The sequence below is a fragment of the Tachypleus tridentatus genome, chromosome 2 (genome assembly GCF_004210375.1).
Source record: "Tachypleus tridentatus isolate NWPU-2018 chromosome 2, ASM421037v1, whole genome shotgun sequence".
Taxonomy (NCBI): Eukaryota; Metazoa; Arthropoda; class Merostomata; order Xiphosura; family Limulidae; genus Tachypleus; species Tachypleus tridentatus.
This window is the reverse complement of record NC_134826.1, coordinates 6,933,767-6,957,171: the sequence shown is the minus strand read 5'-3', so window position 1 is coordinate 6,957,171 and position 23,405 is coordinate 6,933,767. Positions and strand designations below refer to the sequence as shown.

Below are 23,405 nucleotides of genomic sequence, written 5' to 3'. Positions count from 1 at the left end.
CAGTCATAGAATCCACCTGGATTCTACTGTGTATCAGAGGGTGCTTGAGGATCATGTGAGAACATCTGTAAGAAAATTAAAGCTGAAGCAGAACTGGACCCTGCAACACGACAATGACCAAAACATACCAGTAAATCCACCAAGGACTGGCTGAAGACTAAGAAATGGAGAGTCCTGAAATGGCCAAGTCAAAGCCCAGACCTTAATCCCATTGAGATACTGTGGGGTGACTTGAAACGGGCTGTACATGCAAGAAACCCCTCAAACATCTCACAGCTCAGAATTCTGCATTGAGGAGTGGGGCAAACTTTCTTCAGACCGATGTCAGACACTGGTAGATGGCTACAAGAAGCGTCTCACTGCAGTTATTTCAGCCAAATGGGGTAACACTAGCTATTAGGGGGTAGGGTGTCCTAACTTTTTCCTCAGTTAAAATGTGAATTTGTGTATAATTACATTTACAGAAGATCTTGAAAAGTATTTTCTTCAGTTTTAATTGTTTAGTTATATTCCTATAATCTCTCAGTATTGTTGCAATTGAGATTAAATATTTATATATCCAAACATGTTACAAAAATACACAGACTTTCATAGGATGTTCTAACTTTCTCACATGACTGTATATTTGTTGTGCCCACTACAGATATCAAAACCAGGTTTTTAGCACTTTAAGCCCTCAGAATTACTGCTAAATACTGGAAGGAGTTTATTGTAGAGAAATACCAGCTAATTAACACTGCAACGTTTGAGTTTCATTTCTTAGACTTAATAACGCACCTACATCTCCTAAATGGAAAGTCTAATTTGTTTTAACATTTGCGGGACGCAAACCATGGAACCTTAGGTACATTGTCCGGCAAGCTAATTATTAGGCCATATTTATCCCAGACATGACGTTGTTTTTTTTAAGAACATACCCACATAGACTATCTGCTGTATCCACCGCTGGGAATCGAACCTCGAATTTTAGCGTGCAACTTTGTGAACTTCCCAATGCTCCAGCTGAGGTTGGTTTGTTTGTTTGTTTTGAATTTCGAGCAAAGCTACACGAAGGCTATCTGTCCCTAATTTTGAAGTGTAAGACTAGAGGGAGGGCAGCTAGTCATCACCACCCACCGGCAGCTATTGAGCTACTCTTTTACCAACAAATAATGGATTGACAGCACATTATAATGCCACCACGGTTGAAAGGGCGAGCATATTTGATGTAACGGGGATTCGAACCCGCGACCCTTAGATTACGAGTCGAATACATTAACCACCTGGCCATGCCGAGGCCGCTGAGATCGACATTACGTTGATATGTTCAGTCATAAATAAATATAAATAACTGCTCCTTGCTATATATATGCTGATTTCTTGTTGTTTTTTGTACTATTAATAGAAAACAATGTGTTCCCGAGGGGTCAGTAGTTGCTTTCTAGACATATAATGACAAAACCCGTGGTTCGATTCGCCGCAGCGAAATCAGCATAGATATTCTAATGTGTAACTTTGTACTAGAAACTCAACCGATCCATGAGTGTTTTTATGATAATAATAATTATTATTATTACCTGTATTGTTAAATCGATTGCAACGTCCTCTATAAACATTATTAAGTTTGCACGAGGCTTAGATTAAAATAATCTTGGAAGATTATTGATACTCTCTCTCACGATCTCTTGCTGGTTAAGAAGGAAATAAATTTCCTGTCTGTATCCACCTACCGGGAGTTGCAGCATGACGTCACTTAAATACGAGTGCTCTTTGTCACGTTTGTAGTATCAGCACGATCTCAAAAGAGATGAAAAAAAATAGTAAGCCACATCGTAAAGTTTCTACAAAGGCTCGCTGGTAAACCTGAAAAGTTATAGCCCACGAATTCTAGGTTCGATTCACCCAGGATACACACCACAAAGGACCCGTTCTGTAGCTATGCGCTGAAGAAAAATAACATATTTCTCAAAGAAATCAAAACATTTGGCGGTTTTATTAGCGCCGAATGAGTAAACCTGAGGGCGAAAATTGAGTTTAGATTCATGCGCTAGATAAAGAAGAGACGTCTTTCACCTAAATCATTGAAATTCTAAACCTACTTAATCACATCCATATGTTATATAGTTTGCTTTTGATAAATCTTTTATCATGTTCAGTGAAACCTGAAACCAAGAGAGTTTGGTTTGTTTTGAATTTTGCGTAAAGCTACACGAGAGCTATCTGCGCTAGCCGTCCCTAATTAACTGATTTTGCAGTGTAAGACAAGAGGAAAGGCAACTAGACATCACCACCCACCGCCATCTCTTGGGGTACTCTTTTACCAACGAATAGTGGGATTGACTGTCACATTATAACGTCCCCATGGCTGAAAGAGCGAGCAAGTTTGGGGCGACCGGGATTTGAACTCACAACCCTCAAATTATGGGTCGAACGCCTCAATCCACCTGGCAATGCTGGGCCGAAATAAAGAGAAAGGCTTTAAAATATTTAAACGTAAAGTTTAGTCGTTAAAAGCTAGCGCAGAAGCGTCAAAAACAAATAGGCCTAGAACTAGCAACAAAAACATTGGGTACTTTTTAACATTCCTTTTTAATTTTTGCACTTCAAATTTATTCTTCAATTTCAATAGAAGGCTTTGTATGGATTTTGTGATATAAAGTTTAGTTTTGACTTGGTGGTATAGTGCTGGTTTTGACAAATGGGGTTTAACGATGAATATTAAAATATTATTGGTGTTTCTCTTCCAAAAGGCTTAACGTCGTTATATGTAGTACCAAGACATCTATTAGACACCATAAAATGTCTAATACTTTAGATACTATATTGTATAGCTGTACAATCCCATCTGGGACAACCACACTCAATTTTAGAATGAGCTAAAAAGTTTCTGTGATAAACCCTTTCCGATTGGTTTTTCTATTATCTGCTTCCTAAAATTTTTTATCGAATACAGATGTTATTTACCCAAAGAGATTCATGTATATTCTCTCATTTTAAATTTCAAGTGACATTTAATTAGTGATGTAGCTTATCTCCATAGATACAGAAACTGTTTGTATAAAAACTCATAGTTTGTGCTGCACATCTTTTTATCGCTTTGTTCCCTTATTTACTCAACTAATCAACTTACTAGTTACAATTCTTCATACCGTTATTTACTCAACTAATCAACTTACAAGTTACTGTCCTTCATTCCGTTATTTACTTAAGTAACCAACTTATTAGTTACTGTCCTTCATTCCGTTATTTACTCAATTTATGAACTTATTAGTTTCTGTTCATCATTCCGTTATTTACTCAATTTATGAACTTATTAGTTACTGTCCTTCATTCCGTTATTTACTCAATTTATGAACTTATTAGTTACTGTCCTTCATTCCGATATTTACTCAATTAATGAACTTATTAGTTACTGTGCTTCATTCCGTTATTTACTCAATTTATGAACTTATTAGTTACTGTCCTTCATTCCGTTATTTACTCAATTTATGAACTTATTAGTTACTGTTCCTCATTCCATTATTTACTAAATTAATCAACTTATTAATTACTGTTCCTCATTTCATTATTTACTAAATTAATCAACTTATTAATTACTGTTCCTCATTCCATTATTTACTAAATTAATCAACTTATTAGTTACTGTCCTTCATTCCGTTATTTACTCAATTTATGAACTTATTACTTACTGTCCTTCATTCCGTTATTTACTCAATTTATGAACTTATTACTTACTGTCCTTCATTCCGTTATTTACTCAATTTATGAACTTATTAGTTACTGTCCTTCATTCCGTTATTTACTCAATTTATGAACTTATTAGTTACTGTCCTTCATTCCGTTATTTACTCAATTTATGAACTTATTAGTTACTGTCCTTCATTCCGTTATTTACTCAATTTATGAACTTATTAGTTACTGTCCTTCATTCCGTTATTTACTCAATTTATGAACTTATTAGTTACTGTCCTTCATTCCGTTATTTACTCAATTTATGAACTTATTAGTTACTGTCCTTCATTCCGTTATTTACTCAATTTATGAATTACTGTCCTTCATTCCGTTATTTACTCAATTTATGAACTTATTATTTACTGTCCTTCATTCCGATATTTACTCAATTTATGAACTTATTAGTTTCTGTTCATTATTCCGTTATTTACTCAATTTATGAACTTATTAGTTACTGTCCTTCATTCTGTTATTTACTCAATTTATGAACTTATTAGTTACTGTCCTTTATTCCGATATTTACTCAATTTATGAACTTATTAGTTACTGTGCTTCATTCCGTTATTCACTCAATTTATGAACTTATTAGTTACTGTTCTTCATTCCATTATTTACTAAATTTATCAACGTATTAATTACTGTTCCTCATTTCATTATTTACTAAATTAATCAACTTATTAATTACTGTTCCTCATTTCATTATTTACTAAATTAATCAACTTATTAATTACTGTTCCTCATTCCATTATTTACTAAATTAATCAACTTATTAGTTACTGTCCTTCATTCCGTTATTTGCTCAATTTATGAACTTATTAGTTACTGTCCTTCATTCCGTTATTTACTCAATTTATGAACTTATTAGTTACTGTGCTTCATTCCGTTATTTACTCAATTTATGAACTTATTAGTTACTGTCCTTCATTCCGTTATTTACTCAATTTATGAACTTATTAGTTACTGTCCTTCATTCCGTTATTTACTCAATTTATGAACTTATTAGTTACTGTCCTTCATTCCGTTATTTACTCAACTTATGAACTTATTACTTACTGTCCTTCATTCCGTTATTTACTCAATTTATGAACTTATTAGTTTCTGTTCATCATTCCGTTATTCACTCAATTTATGAACTTATTAGTTACTGTCCTTCATTCCGTTATTTACTCAATTTATGAACTTATTAGTTACTGTCCTTCATTCCGTTATTTACTCAATTTATGAACTTATTAGTTACTGTCCTTCATTCCGTTATTTACTCAATTTATGAACTTATTAGTTACTGTTCATCATTCCGTTATTTACTCAATTGATGAACTTATTAGTTACTGTCCTTCATTCCGTTATTTACTCAATTTATGAACTTATTAGTTACTGTGCTTCATTCCGTTATTTACTCAATTTATGAACTTATTAGTTACTGTCCTTCATTCCGTTATTTACTCAATTTATGAACTTATTAGTTACTGTGCTTCATTCCGTTATTTACTCAATTTATGAACTTATTAGTTACTGTCCTTCATTCCGTTATTTACTCAATTTATGAACTTATTAGTTACTGATCATCATTCCATTATTTACTCAATTTTGAACTATTAACTGTCCTTATCCGTTATTTACTCAATTTATGAATTATTAGTTACTGTTCCGTTATTTACTCATTCCGTTATTTACTAAATTAATCAACTTATTAATTACATTTCCTCAACATTCCATTATTTACTAAATTAATCAACTTATTAATTACTGTTCCTCATTCCATTATTTACTAAATTAGTTAATTAACTTACTTATTAGTTACATTGTTATTTACTCAATTTATGAACTTATTAGTTACTGTGCTTCATTCCGTTATTTACTCAATTTATGAACTTATTAGTTACTGTCCTTCATTCCGTTATTTACTCAATTTATGAACTTATTAGTTACTGTCCTTCATTCCGTTATTTACTCAATTTATGAACTTATTAGTTACTGTCCTTCATTCCGTTATTTACTCAATTTATGAACTTATTAGTTACTGTCATCATTAATTTACTCAACTTATTAATTACTGTTCCTCATTCCATTATTTACTAAATTAATCAACTTATTAATTACTGTTCCTCATTTCATTATTTACTAAATTAATCAACTTATTAATTACTGTTCCTCATTTCATTATTTACTAAATTAATCAACTTATTAATTACTGTTCCTCATTCCATTATTTACTAAATTAATCAACTTATTAGTTACTGTCCTTCATTCCGTTATTTACTCAATTTATGAACTTATTAGTTACTGTCCTTCATTCCGTTATTTACTCAATTTATGAACTTATTAGTTACTGTCCTTCATTCCGTTATTTACTCAATTTATGAACTTATTAGTTACTGTCCTTCATTCCGTTATTTACTCAATTTATGAACTTATTAGTTACTGTCCTTCATTCCGTTATTTACTCAATTTATGAACTTATTAGTTACTGTCCTTCATTCCGTTATTTACTCAATTTATGAACTTATTAGTTACTGTCCTTCATTCCGTTATTTACTCAATTTATGAACTTATTAGTTTCTGCTCATCATTCCATTATTCACTCAATTTATGAACTTATTAGTTACTGTCCTTCATTCCGTTATTTACTCAATTTATGAACTTATTAGTTACTGTCCTTCATTCCGATATTTACTCAATTTATGAACTTATTAGTTTCTGTTCATTATTCCGTTATTTACTCAATTTATGAACTTATTAGTTACTGTCCTTCATTCCGTTATTTACTCAATTTATGAACTTATTAGTTACTGTCCTTCATTCCGTTATTTACTCAATTTATGAACTTATTAGTTACTGTCCTTCATTCCGTTATTTACTCAATTTATGAACTTATTAGTTACTGTCCTTCATTCCGTTATTTACTCAATTTATGAACTTATTAGTTACTGTCCTTCATTCCGTTATTTACTCAATTTATGAACTTATTAGTTACTGTCCTTCATTCCGTTATTTACTCAATTTATGAACTTATTAGTTACTGTCCTTCATTCCGTTATTTACTCAATTTATGAACTTATTAGTTACTGTCCTTCATTCCGTTATTTACTCAATTTATGAACTTATTAGTTACTGTCCTTCATTCCGTTATTTACTCAATTTATGAACTTATTAGTTACTGTCCTTCATTCCGTTATTTACTCAATTTATGAACTTATTAGTTACTGTCCTTCATTCAGTTATTTACTCAATTTATGAACTTATTAGTTTCTGCTCATCATTCCATTATTCACTCAATTTATGAACTTATTAGTTACTGTCCTTCATTCCGTTATTTACTCAATTTATGAACTTATTAGTTACTGTCCTTCATTCCGATATTTACTCAATTTATGAACTTATTAGTTACTGTCCTTCATTCCGTTATTTACTCAATTTATGAACTTATTAGTTACTGTCCTTCATTCCGTTATTTACTCAATTTATGAACTTATTAGTTACTGTCCTTCATTCCGTTATTTACTCAATTTATGAACTTATTAGTTACTGTTCCTTCATTCCGTTATTTACTCAATTTATGAACTTATTAGTTACTGATCCTCATTCCATTATTTACTAAATTTATCAACGTATTAATTACTGTTCCTCATTTCATTATTTACTAAATTAATCAACTTATTAATTACTGTTCCTCATTTCATTATTTACTAAATTAATCAACTTATTAATTACTGTTCCTCATTCCATTATTTACTAAATTAATCAACTTATTAGTTACTGTCCTTCATTCCGTTATTTACTCAATTTATGAACTTATTAGTTACTGTCCTTCATTCCGTTATTTACTCAATTTATGAACTTATTAGTTACTGTCCTTCATTCCGTTATTTACTCAATTTATGAACTTATTAGTTACTGTCCTTCATTCCGTTATTTACTCAATTTATGAACTTATTAGTTACTGTCCTTCATTCCGTTATTTACAATTTATGAACAATTTATGAACTTATTAGTTACTGTCCTTCATTCCGTTATTTACTCAATTTATGAACTTATTAGTTACTGATCATCATTCCATTATTTACTAAATTTATCAACTAAATTTATCAATATTAATTACTGTTCCTCATTCCATTATTTACTAAATTAATCAACTTATTACTTACTAGTCCTCATTCCATTATTTACTAAATTAATCAACTTATTAATTACTGTTCCTCATTTCATTATTTACTAAATTAATCAACTTATTAATTACTGTTCCTCATTTCATTATTTACTAAATTAATCAACTTATTAATTACTGTTCCTCATTCCATTATTTACTAAATTAATCAACTTATTAGTTACTGTCCTTCATTCCGTTATTTACTCAATTTATGAACTTATTACTTACTGTCCTTCATTCCGTTATTTACTCAATTTATGAACTTATTAGTTACTGTGTTTCATTCCGTTATTTACTCAGTTTATGAACTTATTAGTTACTGTCCTTCATTCCGTTATTTACTCAATTTATGAACTTATTAGTTACTGTCCTTCATTCCGTTATTTACTCAACTTATGAACTTATTACTTACTGTCCTTCATTCCGTTATTTACTCAATTTATGAACTTATTAGTTACTGTTCTTCATTCCGTTATTTACTCAATTTATGAACTTATTAGTTACTGTCCTTCATTCCGTTATTTACTCAATTTATGAACTTATTACTTACTGTCCTTCATTCCGTTATTTACTCAATTTATGAACTTATTAGTTTCTGCTCATCATTCCGTTATTCACTCAATTTATGAACTTATTAGTTACTGTCCTTCATTCCGTTATTTACTCAATTTATGAACTTATTAGTTACTGTCCTTCATTCCGATATTTACTCAATTTATGAACTTATTAGTTACTGTCCTTCATTCCGTTATTTACTCAATTTATGAACTTATTAGTTACTGTCCTTCATTCCGTTATTTACTCAATTTATGAACTTATTAGTTACTGTCCTTCATTCCGTTATTTACTCAATTTATGAACTTATTAGTTACTGATCATCATTCCATTATTTACTAAATTTATCAACTTATTAATTACTGTTCCTCATTCCGTTATTTACTCAATTTATGAACTTATTACTTACTGTCCTTCATTCCGTTATTTACTCAATTTATGAACTTATTAGTTACTGTGTTTCATTCCGTTATTTACTCAGTTTATGAAATTATTAGTTACTGTCCTTCATTCCGTTATTTACTCAATTTATCAACTTATTAGTTACTGTCCTTCATTCCGTTATTTACTCAATTTATGAACTTATTAGTTACTGTCCTTCATTCCGTTATTTACTCAATTTATGAACTTATTAGTTACTGTCCTTCATTCCGTTATTTACTCAATTTATGAACTTATTAGTTACTGTCCTTCATTCCGTTATTTACTCAATTTATGAACTTATTAGTTACTGTCCTTCATTCCGTTATTTACTCAATTTATGAACTTATTAGTTACTGTCCTTCATTCCGTTATTTACTCAATTTATGAACTTATTAGTTACTGTCCTTCATTCCGTTATTTACTCAATTTATGAACTTATTAGTTACTGTCCTTCATTCCGTTATTTACTCAATTTAAACTTATTAGTTACTGTTCCTTCATTCCGTTATTTACTCAATTTATGAACTTATTAGTTACTGTCCTTCATTCCGTTATTTACTCAATTTATGAACTTATTAGTTACTGTCCTTCATTCCGTTATTTACTCAATTTATGAACTTATTAGTTACTGTCCTTCATTCCGTTATTTACTCAATTTATGAACTTATTAGTTACTGTCCTTCATTCCGTTATTTACTCAATTTATGAACTTATTAGTTACTGTCCTTCATTCCGTTATTTACTCAATTTATGAACTTATTAGTTACTGTCCTTCATTCCGTTATTTACTCAATTTATGAACTTATTAGTTACTGATCATCATTCCATTATTTACTAAATTTATCAACGTATTAATTACTGTTCCTCATTCCATTATTTACTAAATTAATCAACTTATTAATTACTGTTCCTCATTCCATTATTTACTAAATTAATCAACTTATTAATTACTGTTCCTCATTTCATTATTTACTAAATTAATCAACTTATTAATTACTGTTCCTCATTTCATTATTTACTAAATTAATCAACTTATTAATTACTGTTCCTCATTCCATTATTTACTAAATTAATCAACTTATTAGTTACTGTCCTTCATTCCGTTATTTACTCAATTTATGAACTTATTAGTTACTGTCCTTCATTCCGTTATTTACTCAATTTATGAACTTATTAGTTACTGTCCTTCATTCCGTTATTTACTCAATTTATGAACTTATTAGTTACTGTCCTTCATTCCGTTATTTACTCAATTTATGAACTTATTAGTTACTGTCCTTCATTCCGTTATTTACTCAATTTATGAACTTATTAGTTACTGTCCTTCATTCCGTTATTTACTCAATTTATGAACTTATTAGTTACTGTCCTTCATTCCGTTATTTACTCAATTTATGAACTTATTAGTTACTGTCCTTCATTCCGTTATTTACTCAATTTATGAACTTATTAGTTACTGTCCTTCATTCCGTTATTTACTCAATTTATGAACTTATTAGTTACTGTCCTTCATTCCGTTATTTACTCAATTTATGAACTTATTAGTTACTGTCCTTCATTCCGTTATTTACTCAATTTATGAACTTATTAGTTACTGTCCTTCATTCCGTTATTTACTCAATTTATGAACTTATTAGTTACTGTCCTTCATTCCGTTATTTACTCAATTTATGAACTTATTAGTTACTGTCCTTCATTCCGTTATTTACTCAATTTATGAACTTATTAGTTACTGTCCTTCATTCCGTTATTTACTCAATTTATGAACTTATTAGTTACTGTCCTTCATTCCGTTATTTACTCAATTTATGAACTTATTAGTTACTGTCCTTCATTCCGTTATTTACTCAACTTATGAACTTATTAGTTACTGTCCTTCATTCCGTTATTTACTCAATTTATGAACTTATTAGTTACTGCTACTCATCATTCCGTTATTTACTCAATTTATGAACTTATTAGTTACTGTCCTTCATTCCGTTATTTACTCAATTTATGAACTTATTAGTTACTGTCCTTCATTCCGTTATTTACTCAATTTATGAACTTATTAGTTTCTGTTCTTATTAGTTATTCATTCCGTTATTTACTCAATTTATGAACTTATTAGTTACTGTCCTTCATTCCGTTATTTACTCAATTTATGAACTTATTAGTTACTGTCCGTTATTTACTCAATTGAACTTATTAGTTACTGTCCTTATTCCGTTTTACTCAATTTATGAACTTATTAGTTACTGTCCTTCATTCCGTTATTTACTCAATTTATGAACTTATTAGTTACTGATCATCATTCCGTTATTTACTCAATTTATGAACTTATTAATTACTGTTCCTCATTTCATTATTTACTCAATTAATCAACTTATTATTACTGTCCTTCATTCCGTTATTTACTCATTCCTCATTATTTACTAAATTAATCAACTTATTAATTACTGTTCCTCATTCCATTATTTACTCAATTAATCAACTTATTAGTTACTGTCCTTCATTCCGTTATTTACTCAATTTATGAACTTATTAGTTACTGTCCTTCATTCCGTTATTTACTCAATTTATGAACTTATTAGTTACTGTCCTTCATTCCGTTATTTACTCAATTTATGAACTTATTAGTTACTGTCCTTCATTCCGTTATTTACTCAATTTATGAACTTATTAGTTACTGTCCTTCATTCCGTTATTTACTCAATTTATGAACTTATTAGTTACTGTCCTTCATTCCGTTATTTACTCAATTTATGAACTTATTAGTTACTGTCCTTCATTCCGTTATTTACTCAATTTATGAACTTATTAGTTACTGTCCTTCATTCCGTTATTTACTCAATTTATGAACTTATTAGTTACTGTTCCTTCATTCCGTTATTTACTCAATTTATGAACTTATTAGTTACTGTCCTTCATTCCGTTATTTACTCAATTTATGAACTTATTAGTTACTGTCCTTCATTCCGTTATTTACTCAATTTATGAACTTATTAGTTACTGTCCTTCATTCCGTTATTTACTCAATTTATGAACTTATTAGTTACTGTCCTTCATTCCATTATTTACTCAATTTATGAACTTATTAATTACTGTTCTTCATTCCATTATTTACTAAATTAATCAACTTATTAATTACTGTTCCTTCATTTCATTATTTACTAAATTAATGAACTTATTAATTACTGTTCCTCATTCCATTATTTACTAAATTAATGAACTTATTAGTTACTGTTCTAAATTTCATTCCGTTATTTACTCAATTAATGAACTTATTAGTTACTGTCCTTCATTCCGTTATTTACTCAATTTATGAACTTATTAGTTACTGTCCTTCATTCCGTTATTTACTCAATTTATGAACTTATTAGTTACTGTCCTTCATTCCGTTATTTACTCAATTTATGAACTTATTAGTTACTGTCCTTCATTCCGTTATTTACTCAATTTATGAACTTATTAGTTACTGTCCTTCATTCCGTTATTTACTCAATTTATGAACTTATTAGTTACTGATCATCATTCCATTATTTACTAAATTTATCAACGTATTAATTACTGTTCCTCATTCCATTATTTACTAAATTAATCAACTTATTAATTACTGTTCCTCATTCCATTATTTACTAAATTAATCAACTTATTAATTACTGTTCCTCATTTCATTATTTACTAAATTAATCAACTTATTAATTACTGTTCCTCATTTCATTATTTACTAAATTAATCAACTTATTAATTACTGTTCCTCATTCCATTATTTACTAAATTAATCAACTTATTAGTTACTGTCCTTCATTCCGTTATTTACTCAATTTATGAACTTATTACTTACTGTCCTTCATTCCGTTATTTACTCAATTTATGAACTTATTAGTTACTGTCCTTCATTCCGTTATTTACTCAATTTATGAACTTATTAGTTACTGTCCTTCATTCCGTTATTTACTCAATTTATGAACTTATTAGTTACTGTCCTTCATTCCGTTATTTACTCAATTTATGAACTTATTACTTACTGTCCTTCATTCCGTTATTTACTCAATTTATGAACTTATTAGTTACTGTCCTTCATTCCGTTATTTACTCAATTTATGAACTTATTAGTTACTGTCCTTCATTCCGTTATTTACTCAATTTATGAACTTATTAGTTACTGTCCTTCATTCCGTTATTTACTCAATTTATGAACTTATTAGTTACTGTCCTTCATTCCGTTATTTACTCAATTTATGAACTTATTAGTTACTGTCCTTCATTCCGTTATTTACTCAATTTATGAACTTATTAGTTACTGTCCTTCATTCCGTTATTTACTCAATTTATGAACTTATTAGTTACTGTCCTTCATTCCGTTATTTACTCAATTTATGAACTTATTAGTTACTGTCCTTCATTCCGTTATTTACTCAATTTATGAACTTATTAGTTACTGTCCTTCATTCCGTTATTTACTCAATTTATGAACTTATTAGTTACTGTCCTTCATTCCGTTATTTACTCAATTTATGAACTTATTAGTTACTGTCCTTCATTCCGTTATTTACTCAATTTATGAACTTATTAGTTACTGTCCTTCATTCCGTTATTTACTCAATTTATGAACTTATTAGTTACTGTCCTCATTCCATTATTTACTCAATTTATGAACTTATTAGTTACTGTTCCTCATTCCGTTATTTACTCAATTTATGAACTTATTAGTTACTGTCCTTCATTCCGTTATTTACTCAATTTATGAACTTATTAGTTACTGTCCTTCATTCCGTTATTTACTCAATTTATGAACTTATTAGTTACTGTCCTTCATTCCGTTATTTACTCAATTTATGAACTTATTAGTTACTGTCCTTCATTCCGTTATTTACTCAATTTATGAACTTATTAGTTACTGTCCTTCATTCCGTTATTTACTCAATTTATGAACTTATTAGTTACTGTTCTTCATTCCGTTATTTACTCAATTTATGAACTTATTAGTTACTGTCCTTCATTCCGTTATTTACTCAATTTATGAACTTATTAGTTACTGTCCTTCATTCCGTTATTTACTCAATTTATGAACTTATTAGTTACTGTCCTTCATTCCGTTATTTACTCATTAGTTTATCAACTTATTAGTTACTGTCCTTCATTCCGTTATTTACTCAATTTATGAACTTATTAGTTACTGTCCTTCATTCCGTTATTTACTCAATTTATGAACTTATTAGTTACTGTCCTTCATTCCGTTATTTACTCAATTTATGAACTTATTAGTTACTGTCCTTCATTCCGTTATTTACTCAATTTATGAACTTATTAGTTACTGTCCTTCATTCCGTTATTTACTCAATTTATGAACTTATTAGTTACTGTCCTTCATTCCGTTATTTACTCAATTTATGAACTTATTAGTTACTGTCCTTCATTCCGTTATTTACTCAATTTATGAACTTATTAGTTACTGTCCTTCATTCCGTTATTTACTCAATTTATGAACTTATTAGTTACTGTCCTTCATTCCGTTATTTACTCAATTTATGAACTTATTAGTTACTGTCCTTCATTCCGTTATTTACTCAATTTATGAACTTATTAGTTACTGTCCATCATTCCGTTATTTACTCAATTTATGAACTTATTAGTTACTGTCCTTCATTCCGTTATTTACTCAATTTATGAACTTATTAGTTACTGTCCTTCATTCCGTTATTTACTCAATTTATGAACTTATTAGTTACTGTCCTTCATTCCGTTATTTACTCAATTTATGAACTTATTAGTTACTGTCCTTCATTCCGTTATTTACTCAATTTATGAACTTATTAGTTACTGTCCTTCATTCCGTTATTTACTCAATTTATGAACTTATTAGTTACTGATCATCATTCCATTATTTACTAAATTTATCAACGTATTAATTACTGTTCCTCATTCCATTATTTACTAAATTAATCAACTTATTAATTACTGTTCCTCATTCCATTATTTACTAAATTAATCAACTTATTAATTACTGTTCCTCATTTCATTATTTACTAAATTAATCAACTTATTAATTACTGTTCCTCATTTCATTATTTACTAAATTAATCAACTTATTAATTACTGTTCCTCATTCCATTATTTACTAAATTAATCAACTTATTAGTTACTGTCCTTCATTCCGTTATTTACTCAATTTATGAACTTATTAGTTACTGTCCTTCATTCCGTTATTTACTCAATTTATGAACTTATTAGTTACTGTCCTTCATTCCGTTATTTACTCAATTTATGAACTTATTAGTTACTGTCCTTCATTCCGTTATTTACTCAATTTATGAACTTATTAGTTACTGTCCTTCATTCCGTTATTTACTCAATTTATGAACTTATTAGTTACTGTCCTTCATTCCGTTATTTACTCAATTTATGAACTTATTAGTTACTGTCCTTCATTCCGTTATTTACTCAATTTATGAACTTATTAGTTACTGTCCTTCATTCCGTTATTTACTCAATTTATGAACTTATTAGTTACTGTCCTTCATTCCGTTATTTACTCAATTTATGAACTTATTAGTTACTGTCCTTCATTCCGTTATTTACTCAATTTATGAACTTATTAGTTACTGTCCTTCATTCCGTTATTTACTCAATTTATGAACTTATTAGTTACTGTCCTTCATTCCGTTATTTACTCAATTTATGAACTTATTAGTTACTGTCCATCATTCCGTTATTTACTCAATTTATGAACTTATTAGTTACTGTCCTTCATTCCGTTATTTACTCAATTTATGAACTTATTAGTTACTGTCCTTCATTCCGTTATTTACTCAATTTATGAACTTATTAGTTACTGTCCTTCATTCCGTTATTTACTCAATTTATGAACTTATTAGTTACTGTCCTTCATTCCGTTATTTACTCAATTTATGAACTTATTAGTTACTGTCCTTCATTCCGTTATTTACTCAATTTATGAACTTATTAGTTACTGTCCTTCATTCCGTTATTTACTCAATTTATGAACTTATTAGTTACTGTCATCATTCCATTATTTACTAAATTTATCAACTTATTAGTTACTGTTCCTCATTTCATTATTTACTAAATTAATGAACTTATTAATTACTGTTCCTCATTCCGTTATTTACTAAATTTATCAACTTATTAGTTACTGTTCTTCATTCCATTATTTACTAAATTTATGAACTTATTAGTTACTGTCCTTCATTCCGTTATTTACTCAAATTTATAGTTACTGTCCTTCATTCCGTTATTTACTCTTATTAGTTACTGTCCTTCATTCCGTTATTTACTCAATTTATGAACTTATTAGTTACTGTCCTTCATTCCGTTATTTACTCAATTTATGAACTTATTAGTTACTGTCCTTCATTCCGTTATTTACTCAATTTATGAACTTATTAGTTACTGTCCTTCATTCCGTTATTTACTCAATTTATGAACTTATTAGTTACTGTCCTTCATTCCGTTATTTACTCAATTTATGAACTTATTAGTTACTGTCCTTCATTCCGTTATTTACTCAATTTATGAACTTATTAGTTACTGTCCTTCATTCCGTTATTTACTCAATTTATGAACTTATTAGTTACTGTCCTTCATTCCGTTATTTACTCAATTTATGAACTTATTAGTTACTGTCCTTCATTCCGTTATTTACTCAATTTATGAACTTATTAGTTACTGTCCTTCATTCCGTTATTTACTCAATTTATGAACTTATTAGTTACTGTCCTTCATTCCGTTATTTACTCAATTTATGAACTTATTAGTTACTGTCCTTCATTCCGTTATTTACTCAATTTATGAACTTATTAGTTACTGTCCTTCATTCCGTTATTTACTCAATTTATGAACTTATTAGTTACTGTCCTTCATTCCGTTATTTACTCAATTTATGAACTTATTAGTTACTGTCCTTCATTCCGTTATTTACTCAATTTATGAACTTATTAGTTACTGTCCTTCATTCCGTTATTTACTCAATTTATGAACTTATTAGTTACTGTCCTTCATTCCGTTATTTACTCAATTTATGAACTTATTAGTTACTGTCCTTCATTCCGTTATTTACTCAATTTATGAACTTATTAGTTACTGTCCTTCATTCCGTTATTTACTCAATTTATGAACTTATTAGTTACTGTTCTTCATTCCGTTATTTACTCAATTTATGAACTTATTAGTTACTGTCCTTCATTCCGTTATTTACTCAATTTATGAACTTATTAGTTACTGTCCTTCATTCCGTTATTTACTCAATTTATGAACTTATTAGTTACTGTCCTTCATTCCGTTATTTACTCAATTTATGAACTTATTAGTTACTGTCCTTCATTCCGTTATTTACTCAATTTATGAACTTATTAGTTACTGTCCTTCATTCCGTTATTTACTCAATTTATGAACTTATTAGTTACTGTCCTTCATTCCGTTATTTACTCAATTTATGAACTTATTAGTTACTGTCATCATTCCATTATTTACTAAATTTATCAACGTATTAATTACTGTTCCTCATTCCATTATTTACTAAATTAATCAACTTATTAATTACTGTTCCTCATTCCATTATTTACTAAATTAATCAACTTATTAATTACTGTTCCTCATTTCATTATTTACTAAATTAATCAACTTATTAATTACTGTTCCTCATTTCATTATTTACTAAATTAATCAACTTATTAATTACTGTTCCTCATTCCATTATTTACTAAATTAATCAACTTATTAGTTACTGTCCTTCATTCCGTTATTTACTCAATTTATGAACTTATTAGTTACTGTCCTTCATTCCGTTATTTACTCAATTTATGAACTTATTAGTTACTGTCCTTCATTCCGTTATTTACTCAATTTATGAACTTATTAGTTACTGTCCTTCATTCCGTTATTTACTCAATTTATGAACTTATTAGTTACTGTCCTTCATTCCGTTATTTACTCAATTTATGAACTTATTAGTTACTGTCCTTCATTCCGTTATTTACTCAATTTATGAACTTATTAGTTACTGTCCTTCATTCCGTTATTTACTCAATTTATGAACTTATTAGTTACTGTCCTTCATTCCGTTATTTACTCAATTTATGAACTTATTAGTTACTGTCCTTCATTCCGTTATTTACTCAATTTATGAACTTATTAGTTACTGTCCTTCATTCCGTTATTTACTCAATTTATGAACTTATTAGTTACTGTCCTTCATTCCGTTATTTACTCAATTTATGAACTTATTAGTTACTGTCCTTCATTCCGTTATTTACTCAATTTATGAACTTATTAGTTACTGTCCTTCATTCCGTTATTTACTCAATTTATGAACTTATTAGTTACTGTTCTTCATTCCGTTATTTACTCAATTTATGAACTTATTAGTTACTGTCCTTCATTCCGTTATTTACTCAATTTATGAACTTATTAGTTACTGTCCTTCATTCCGTTATTTACTCAATTTATGAACTTATTAGTTACTGTCCTTCATTCCGTTATTTACTCAATTTATGAACTTATTAGTTACTGTCCTTCATTCCGTTATTTACTCAATTTATGAACTTATTAGTTACTGTCCTTCATTCCGTTATTTACTCAATTTATGAACTTATTAGTTACTGTCTTCATTCCATTATTTACTAAATTTATCAACTTATTATTACTGTTCTTCATTCCGTTATTTACTAAATTAATCAACTTATTAATTACTGTTCCTCATTCCATTATTTACTAAATTAATCAACTTATTAATTACTGTTCCTCATTCCATTATTTACTAAATTAATCAACTTATTAATTACTGTTCCTCATTCCATTATTTACTAAATTAATCAACTTATTAATTACTGTTCCTCATTCCATTATTTACTAAATTAATCAACTTATTAGTTACTGTTCCTCATTCCATTATTTACTAAATTAATCAACTTATTAGTTACTGTTCCTCATTCCGTTATTTACTCAATTTATGAACTTATTAGTTACTGTCCTTCATTCCGTTATTTACTCAATTTATGAACTTATTAGTTACTGTCCTTCATTCCGTTATTTACTCAATTTATGAACTTATTAGTTACTGTCCTTCATTCCGTTATTTACTCAATTTATGAACTTATTAGTTACTGTCCTTCATTCCGTTATTTACTCAATTTATGAACTTATTAGTTACTGTCCTTCATTCCGTTATTTACTCAATTTATGAACTTATTAGTTACTGTCCTTCATTCCGTTATTTACTCAATTTATGAACTTATTAGTTACTGTCCTTCATTCCGTTATTTACTCAATTTATGAACTTATTAGTTACTGTCCTTCATTCCGTTATTTACTCAATTTATGAACTTATTAGTTACTGTCCTTCATTCCGTTATTTACTCAATTTATGAACTTATTAGTTACTGTCCTTCATTCCGTTATTTACTCAATTTATGAACTTATTAGTTACTGTCCTTCATTCCGTTATTTACTCAATTTATGAACTTATTAGTTACTGTCCTTCATTCCGTTATTTACTCAATTTATGAACTTATTAGTTACTGTCCTTCATTCCGTTATTTACTCAATTTATGAACTTATTAGTTACTGTCCTTCATTCCGTTATTTACTCAATTTATGAACTTATTAGTTACTGTCCTTCATTCCGTTATTTACTCAATTTATGAACTTATTAGTTACTGTCCTTCATTCCGTTATTTACTCAATTTATGAACTTATTAGTTACTGTCCTTCATTCCGTTATTTACTCAATTTATGAACTTATTAGTTACTGTCCTTCATTCCGTTATTTACTCAATTTATGAACTTATTAGTTACTGTTCATTCCATTCCGTTATTTACTCAATTTATGAACTTATTAGTTACTGTCCTTCATTCCGTTATTTACTCAATTTATGAACTTATTAGTTACTGTCCTTCATTCCGTTATTTACTCAATTTATGAACTTATTAGTTACTGTCCTTCATTCCGTTATTTACTCAATTTATGAACTTATTAGTTACTGTTCCTCATTCCATTATTTACTAAATTTATCAACTTATTAATTACTGTTCCTCATTCCATTATTTACTAAATTAATCAACTTATTAATTACTGTTCCTCATTCCATTATTTACTAAATTAATCAACTTATTAGTTACTGTTCTTCATTCCATTATTTACTCAATTAATCAACTTATTAGTTACTGTCCTTCATTCCGTTATTTACTCAATTTATGAACTTATTGGTTACTGTCCTTCATTCCGTTATTTACTCAATTTATGAACTTATTAGTTACTGTCCTTCATTCCGTTATTTACTCAATTTATGAACTTATTAGTTACTGTCCTTCATTCCGTTATTTACTCAATTTATGAACTTATTAGTTACTGTCCTTCATTCCGTTATTTACTCAATTTATGAACTTATTAGTTACTGTCCTTCATTCCGTTATTTACTCAATTTATGAACTTATTAGTTACTGTCCTTCATTCCGTTATTTACTCAATTTATGAACTTATTAGTTACTGTCCTTCATTCCGTTATTTACTCAATTTATGAACTTATTAGTTACTGTCCTTCATTCCGTTATTTACTCAATTTATGAACTTATTAGTTACTGTCCTTCATTCCGTTATTTACTCAATTTATGAACTTATTAGTTACTGTCCTTCATTCCGTTATTTACTCAATTTATGAACTTATTAGTTACTGTCCTTCATTCCGTTATTTACTCAATTTATGAACTTATTAGTTACTTCATCATTCCGTTATTTACTCAATTTATCAACTTATTAATTACTGTTCCTCATTCCATTATTTACTAAATTAATCAACTTATTAATTACTGTTCCTCATTCCATTATTTACTAAATTAATGAACTTATTAGTTACTGTTCTTCATTCCGTTATTTACTCAATTGAACTTATTAGTTACTGTCCTTCATTCCGTTATTTACTCAATTTATGAACTTATTAGTTACTGTCCTTCATTCCGTTATTTACTCAATTTATGAACTTATTAGTTACTGTCCTTCATTCCGTTATTTACTCAATTTATGAACTTATTAGTTACTGTCCTTCATTCCGTTATTTACTCAATTTATGAACTTATTAGTTACTGTCCTTCATTCCGTTATTTACTCAATTTATGAACTTATTAGTTACTGTCCTTCATTCCGTTATTTACTCAATTTATGAACTTATTAGTTACTGTCCTTCATTCCGTTATTTACTCAATTTATGAACTTATTAGTTACTGTCCTTCATTCCGTTATTTACTCAATTTATGAACTTATTAGTTACTGTCCTTCATTCCGTTATTTACTCAATTTATGAACTTATTAGTTACTGTCCTTCATTCCGTTATTTACTCAATTTATGAACTTATTAGTTACTGTCCTTCATTCCGTTATTTACTCAATTTATGAACTTATTAGTTACTGTCCTTCATTCCGTTATTTACTCAATTTATGAACTTATTAGTTACTGTCCTTCATTCCGTTATTTACTCAATTTATGAACTTATTAGTTACTGTCCTTCATTCCGTTATTTACTCAATTTATGAACTTATTAGTTACTGTCCTTCATTCCGTTATTTACTCAATTTATGAACTTATTAGTTACTGTCCTTCATTCCGTTATTTACTCAATTTATGAACTTATTAGTTACTGTCCTTCATTCCATTATTTACTCAATTTATGAACTTATTAGTTACTGTCCTCATTCCATTATTTACTAAATTAATCAACTTATTAATTACTGTTCTCATTCCATTATTTACTAAATTAATCAACTTATTAATTACTGTTCCTCATTCCATTATTTACTAAATTTATGAACTTATTAGTTACTGTCCTTCATTCCGTTATTTACTAAATTTATGAACTTATTATTACTGTTACTGTATGAACTTATTAGTTACTTCATTCCGTTATTTACTCAATTTATGAACTTATTAGTTACTGTCCTTCATTCCGTTATTTACTCAATTTATGAACTTATTAGTTACTGTCCTTCATTCCGTTATTTACTCAATTTATGAACTTATTAGTTACTGTCCTTCATTCCGTTATTTACTCAATTTATGAACTTATTAGTTACTGTCCTTCATTCCGTTATTTACTCAATTTATGAACTTATTAGTTACTGTCCTTCATTCCGTTATTTACTCAATTTATGAACTTATTAGTTACTGTCCTTCATTCCGTTATTTACTCAATTTATGAACTTATTAGTTACTGTCCTTCATTCCGTTATTTACTCAATTTATGAACTTATTAGTTACTGTCCTTCATTCCGTTATTTACTCAATTTATGAACTTATTAGTTACTGTCCTTCATTCCGTTATTTACTCAATTTATGAACTTATTAGTTACTGTCCTTCATTCCGTTATTTACTCAATTTATGAACTTATTAGTTACTGTCCTTCATTCCGTTATTTACTCAATTTATGAACTTATTAGTTACTGTCCTTCATTCCGTTATTTACTCAATTTATGAACTTATTAGTTACTGTCCTTCATTCCGTTATTTACTCAATTTATGAACTTATTAGTTACTGTCCTTCATTCCGTTATTTACTCAATTTATGAACTTATTAGTTACTGTCCTTCATTCCGTTATTTACTCAATTTATGAACTTATTAGTTACTGTCCTTCATTCCGTTATTTACTCAATTTATGAACTTATTAGTTACTGTCCTTCATTCCGTTATTTACTCAATTTATGAACTTATTAGTTACTGTCCTTCATTCCGTTATTTACTCAATTTATGAACTTATTAGTTACTGTCCTTCATTCCGTTATTTACTCAATTTATGAACTTATTAGTTACTGTCCTTCATTCCGTTATTTACTCAATTTATGAACTTATTAGTTACTGTTCTTCATTCCGTTATTTACTCAATTTATGAACTTATTAGTTACTGTTCCTTCATTCCGTTATTTACTCAATTTATGAACTTATTAGTTACTGTCCTTCATTCCGTTATTTACTCAATTTATGAACTTATTAGTTACTGTCCTTCATTCCGTTATTTACTCAATTTATGAACTTATTAGTTACTGTCCTTCATTCCGTTATTTACTCAATTTATGAACTTATTAGTTACTGTCCTTCATTCCGTTATTTACTCAATTTATGAACTTATTAGTTACTGTCCTTCATTCCGTTATTTACTCAATTTATGAACTTATTAGTTACTGTCCTTCATTCCGTTATTTACTCAATTTATGAACTTATTAGTTACTGTCCTTCATTCCGTTATTTACTCAATTTATGAACTTATTAGTTACTGTCCTTCATTCCGTTATTTACTCAATTTATGAACTTATTAGTTACTGTCCTTCATTCCGTTATTTACTCAATTTATGAACTTATTAGTTACTGTCCTTCATTCCGTTATTTACTCAATTTATGAACTTATTAGTTACTGTCCTTCATTCCGTTATTTACTCAATTTATGAACTTATTAGTTACTGTCCTTCATTCCGTTATTTACTCAATTTATGAACTTATTAGTTACTGTCCTTCATTCCGTTATTTACTCAATTTATGAACTTATTAGTTACTGTCCTTCATTCCGTTATTTACTCAATTTA

General features: G+C 28.4%; 1 protein-coding gene across 1 annotated transcript in view; it reads right to left on the bottom strand.

Annotated features, from left to right (window-relative positions):
• The window catches only part of LOC143235168 (uncharacterized), a 76,575-nt gene that overhangs the window by 7,763 nt on the left and 45,407 nt on the right, over positions 1-23,405 (bottom strand). The gene's annotated exons all lie outside the window — the stretch shown is intronic.